This window comes from Cupressus sempervirens, chromosome 4 (genome assembly GCF_028749045.1).
Source record: "Cupressus sempervirens isolate cs-2001-9-10 chromosome 4, ASM2874904v1, whole genome shotgun sequence".
NCBI classification, from domain to species: Eukaryota; Viridiplantae; Streptophyta; class Pinopsida; order Cupressales; family Cupressaceae; genus Cupressus; species Cupressus sempervirens.
The window spans coordinates 101102739-101108943 of NC_143121.1; positions in this window are offsets into that span (position 1 = coordinate 101102739).

The following is a 6205-nucleotide window of genomic DNA, read 5'->3' on the forward strand; positions in this document are numbered from 1 at the left end:
GAATCAACGTTTGCTTTTTTTGTTTACTTTTTGATTTTTAGACTTTTCTATTTGTGGAAGGTTAAATATTACATTTGTAATTGAGAAAGTGAGAACTCACCCAAGTGTAAAATTTGTATTTTCGACACCAATTTTTTCTAGGATTTCTATGAAAAAATCTTGGAAAGTTGTGAAGGTTCAGAGTTTTAATCTAGGAGAAAAGTCATGGAAATTCTTGGAAAACCCTTGTTCTAATATCAAATTTATTAGAAATCTTGAAAAAGTTAGGAAAAGCTACATAAAAGAACATTTGTGGAATCATATTGATTATTGAAATTTGGATTTATGAATTTTTTTAGGATATTTGAAAAACGAGAATCTCCATTATAACTCCTAAAGACTTGAGACCACTCTCAAACGTCCACACACACACACACACATTTTAGATATTTATAATAAAACTTGAAGTATAAGATATTTCTTATGCTTAAATGTTCTATTTTATGTGTATATTTTGCCCCCCAAGATTGAAATTCCTTTAGTCAACCAAGTTTGCCTTATCAGCTCAAAATTCTCAACACCACATGAAGTCCATCTTGGAAGAATCCTCATTGCCAAGTGAACTCCAACCTAGTTTGAAAAGCATTAAAATATGCCAAATTTCTTGTGTTATACCCACATCCACCCAAGAAGGAAATTCCTAAAGTCATGATCAGGTCCACCTGAACATGTAAATTCTAGAATAAAGAAACTATGAAGGATCGACATGGAATGAGAAGTTCTAGAAGAAAGTAAAAGGGATCAACTTAAGGGACTTCTTGAAGAAAGCATAAAGGATATTTGTAAGAGCTTCTAGAAGAAAATAAAAGAAAACCAAAATATTAAAGATTTAGGGAAAACACGTTTTTTTAAATAAAGCTTCTCTAAGAAAAATTGAACAAGTATAATAATAGAAAAAAATAAAGAACCAATACAAAGGAATAAAGAATATGTCAATCCCTTCTTGATATCTTTGTTTCCTATAAATACATGATCTTGGCATTGTATTTGTGTTGTGTTTTTAAGTGTTCAAAATTCTTCAAATTATCATCAAACACTTATATTCCTTGTGTAGTTGTTGAATTTGGTGAAACTATGATTGGTTTAGATTTCACATGTGCAAATTTGTCTCTTGAATGATCTTTTTCCTCTCTTTTTTGAAATCTAAGTATGTGTATAATATAGAAGCTAAAAGAAAAAAAAAACCATTTAACAACATTGAAATTATACCATGTAAGTCCCCTTGAAGGTTTGTAACAAATTATTCTACTGCTGGAGTCTATCCTGAATGAAAAAATCATGTGAGTTTGGAACCTTTAAGTCAACTTTGTGATAACATAGGTTAGCACATTGGAGACTTTGTTCAAGAGAGGATAGAGTACCTTTGGTATTTAATTGTGTCAGAAAACACACACCAACATGTATGTTGAATGCAAAGTAGGTAATCATCTTAAGTGCATAAGTGCATGCGGTTGTACATGAACACTAGGTGCAAAAGATTGAAATTTAGTACCTCTATTTGACTATTATTCTATGAATGGAAGATTTTGTATTGAACTAGTATTCAATATTTTCCACAAGTAACACTAACAATACACTAACAAATTTTGGGTCACAATAATAGAAATGAAGATAGTTTTAAATGTGCCCAAATTAGATTGAGAAGATGTATTTCCTCCTACATTATGGTGCTTTTCTTGCAAGAAATTGTGTTGGTTCTATTTAGTAATTTCTCCAAATAAATAGTAGATCATGATGGTGCTTCATCATAGGTGTTTCTCTCATGACATTAATTCTAATAGATTCCCAAGGCATTTGTAAAACTTCAAGGGGCATGTGTAAAACTTGATCTTATTGTTCCTAGGTTAGGGTTGTGTAATGTTGAAGCGCCTAGTTATCTTCACCTATTTTGCCTTCTATACGAGTTAGTAGCAAGGTTTCCATTTTAAAATACACAAATTTTTGGATGTGGAAGAGATCTTATCACTCAAATAGAACTCACAAACTTGTTTACCTTCTATGAGATCAACATATACCTACACAAAATTAAATATAATGAATAGTGTTGGTAAGAGATTACTTACAATGGATGGTATGTTGTCATTGATAAATACTCCATACATTTCTCATGATCATGTCTATAGTTTTTGATTTATCGATACATAGTTGATTGAGATCAACTAAGTATGGATTATAGAGCAATATACAGGTACAGTAAATGAATCAGGGGTAGATGGAACATAATTATGCAATGTGATTCCGAATGTAGTATTGAGATAGTTATAATGATCTAATTCTATGATTGCATGTCTTAGAGTCTTGGAATTTTGAAGATATTTTGTCTAAGTGTTGAGTTGCAGTTTTGGTCAGAAACATGACAAAAATGAAAAGATTTATTGGTGACACTTGAATTTTGGTAAGGGGAATTGTAATGCCTCGTCCAGAGATCCTTGGAACAAGGATTCAATTCAATCCAAGATATTTTTTTTTACAAGTATGAATGCACATGACAACATCATATAGGGATTATAAAGATTACAACAAAAGACTTCACCAACAATCCGAGCAACCAACAAATCTCCAAGCGCAACTACCAAACATAAATGACAAACTACAGAGGAATGCAAATGATTCCAAATCTCAAACATTCTGAAATCTAAATCCAATTCCAAGGTATTCAAGAACACCGAAGAGGGTAATTAAAACACCTCAGAAAAACTTCTAGATAGATCGAAAAGTGCCCGCTGTCGACTCGGACATGTTTTTCAAAAATCCAGGCCATACTTTAAATCAACATGGTATGATACTTTCTAGTATCGTACGACCTTTCTAATGAAGGCATGCGATACAATCAAGGTTTGGGCGACACTTCTCAAGAAGGCATACAATACTTTACTAGTAGCGTACGATCTTTCTCTACGAGGTGTGTGATACAACAAAGTGTCATAGGATAGAGTTTACAAGAGCATGTGATACTTTTAGTATTGCACGATTCTTCTCCATTGGACGTGCGATACTTTAAAGTATCACCCAATGTTGATGCATGGTCATCCAGAGAAAGAAATAATTACTCTTAAGGGCCAAAACAAGGGATATAATAAGAAATCAAACCTCCACACTGGGGAGTATCGAATCCACATAGATTGAGGAACGAACACTTGAGTGCATAAACAAGAAGAAAGAGGAACATCTATCCATCTAAACCATAGCAGTAAAAATGACGTACTGAAAGCAATATCGTAGTGTACAGAAACAACATCACAATGTACAGAAATAACATCACAATAATTGAACAACCAAACTAAGTACATGGTTCCTCCCAACTATTAATAACATCATAAGACCATCGTGGGTCCTAGCTATCCCCCGCACATAACATCCCAAACTACTGACTAGATTGTTTGAGCTATCTTATGAGGACGTCACTACTAAAACATGCTACAACATAAGAATGAGGAAACCTAACATGCTAATAGTAAGACATAAGATAATCCAATAAATCAACCACATCATCTATCATATGCTAAACATCATACAAATAGCAAATCTAACATGCTAAACCAATAACCAATAGATACACCAACAAAGCAATTCACATCATCTAATCATATGCTAAACATCATGATGTAGGAATGCATCAAATAAATTAGCATCATCTAAACATGATATGATAGCATTCTAATGAAAGCATAAATCACAAGAAAGCATACTCCGGAACCCAAAGTATCAAGTGAAAACATCCAACAATGGTTGCACTAGGCCCAAAGACATTCTCTGCAACCGATCCCTAGAAGTGGTATAGGTAGCTACGCCTCCCAACCATGTGGAACCCATAGGCCCACTCTTTTCGTGCTAATGGAGATAATGATCCAACCACAACACACATAAAACAAACGTCCAAGGCTAACACTCACGCCAGATAACTTATGATGATTGAAACCAAGAACATAGACAATGCATAAACTACAAGTCCTAGTTAGACACTCAATGGGCTACTAAGTAGGGACTGACATCATGGAGAGTCACTCAGCATTGACTAGCCCAAGCTTGGATCATGCGTTTCAACTCTTCAACAAAGAGCCCCGCACATACATTTTATTATCTTAAGTTTTATTACCACTCACACATTTTATTTAGTTATCACTTGATTAAAACCTTTGTGCACCAACCCTCAGGAAATAGACACCAAGCTACGGAAAAGAAGCCCCCTCCATATGCTACCCTACCCTACCCATGCTCATCCAACGATGAGTGGCCATAGGCATGCATATTCCCAACCCAACCCCAATGATCATAACTTTTGAAAGTACCATGGAAGATTGGACCTCACAAGTCACCCAACAAATGTACACACACGTACTCATGTGTGGTGCGCCACCATCATGAAGATCATAACACAAGGACTAGATGAGAAACAAGAAAAATATCACTCAATCAAAAATAACTCAGGAGGACGAATTCTACATGAATCCCAAAGACAATAAAACCATACATCATGAAATCACTCAATTAGCCTCAATTTGGGAGTATGGATTCTACACGAATCCTAATGATGCAATAGGACCAAATATCATGAACTCACTCAACCGAACTCGATTCGAGAGTATGGATTCTACACGAAACCATAGCTAGGGGCCAAAAGAAACAATAACAAAAGGTATAAAATCACTCAACCGAACACAAGGTCAAGAGTACAGATGCAACATGTATCCCAATGCAAACATAAAAGAGCAACAATGGTTTGACTAACATCCTATAGATATTCCCATTCCACGACCAACATCACGCCAAGAAAACCTCATAAAACTAGGTGGCACACAAATCAAGGCAAAAAACCTCAAAAATGTGGAAAACTTCAAAATTAAAACCCATTTGGTCTTAGGGCACACAAGCCACAAAAATTCAATAAAATATGGATTTCGAGTCTGTATGCAAAAATGGATCACATAACGGTGTAAAACCCCAGACCCTCATCTCGAAAAATAGGGATATGCTCATACCTACCCAATCGGGTAGAGCTAGCATACAAAAATAGAGGGGAACACTAGTTCTCAACCTCCTAACAAATGAATACCAAAAACAAAAGTAGAAACGGAGCAAAAACAATAAAACAGAGAGCCCTACTTCACAGCCAAAAGGGCAAAACAAGAATCCGAACCATAAAATAAAAATCCTACAGAAGTTGCCAAAAATTGCGGCAATCCAAGATCTTCGCGAGTTGGATCCAACAAGACCAACCTCATGATGATCCCACACCTATAGCTCCCACAACGAACAAAATAGTATTTCCTCGTGAAGAGGATTTTGGGTTTTACTCTCAAACTTTCTAATTCAAAAGTGAGAAGTGAGGAATTAACTTCCTTTTTGGATACCTATTCACTTTTTGAGTGAATAATCGATTAGGGCAAATAACCAGCCAGCCTAGTTAAACTTTCAATTGACCCAAACAAAAATAGACTATTCCTAGTAATAGGAATTCATTTATGGCAAAGCTACCAAAATTTAAATTCAATGAAAATAAAAGCCCAAAAACCCAAAAACATAAAAAATTCCTTAACAACTTTCCTGACGATGCAAACCTCTCAATGCATAGACACACTCATTGGTCTAATCAAATAATGCAAATGAGTTTGGATTTAATAATTACTGAAAGGTTTAATTAAATAATTAAAATAAGGATACATCGACCATATAGGGACGACATTGGTGAAATATGAATAGCTGAATCACTAACTCCATGTGCCACTACCAAGGATATAAATCATGTACACTAAAAATCACGATCAAGTGCAATTGCATATAACAACATAGCGGAAGCAATAAATGTATTAAATGACTAATTTAACCATATATTCAATTATACTGAAATCATCCATTTACATCACACATGTTCGCATATAGCATAATGAAGGAAGAATGAAGTAAATACTCATAACATTAAATCCACCACATAACATAATCAAAGATATGTCGAAATATCGGATAACTAGATATCATCATAAAACACATTGTCATCTCAAAATGGCATCATCATGCAATATGATCAATTGAACAACATATTAGTCTAACATCAATGATATTAAAATCAAAGCATAACAGCCAACCCTCAGGTCATCTCAAATGTAAAACATAACATGAGTAACAAATATCTCTCGAATCAAAACATAACAAGGTAAATATTCGCAAC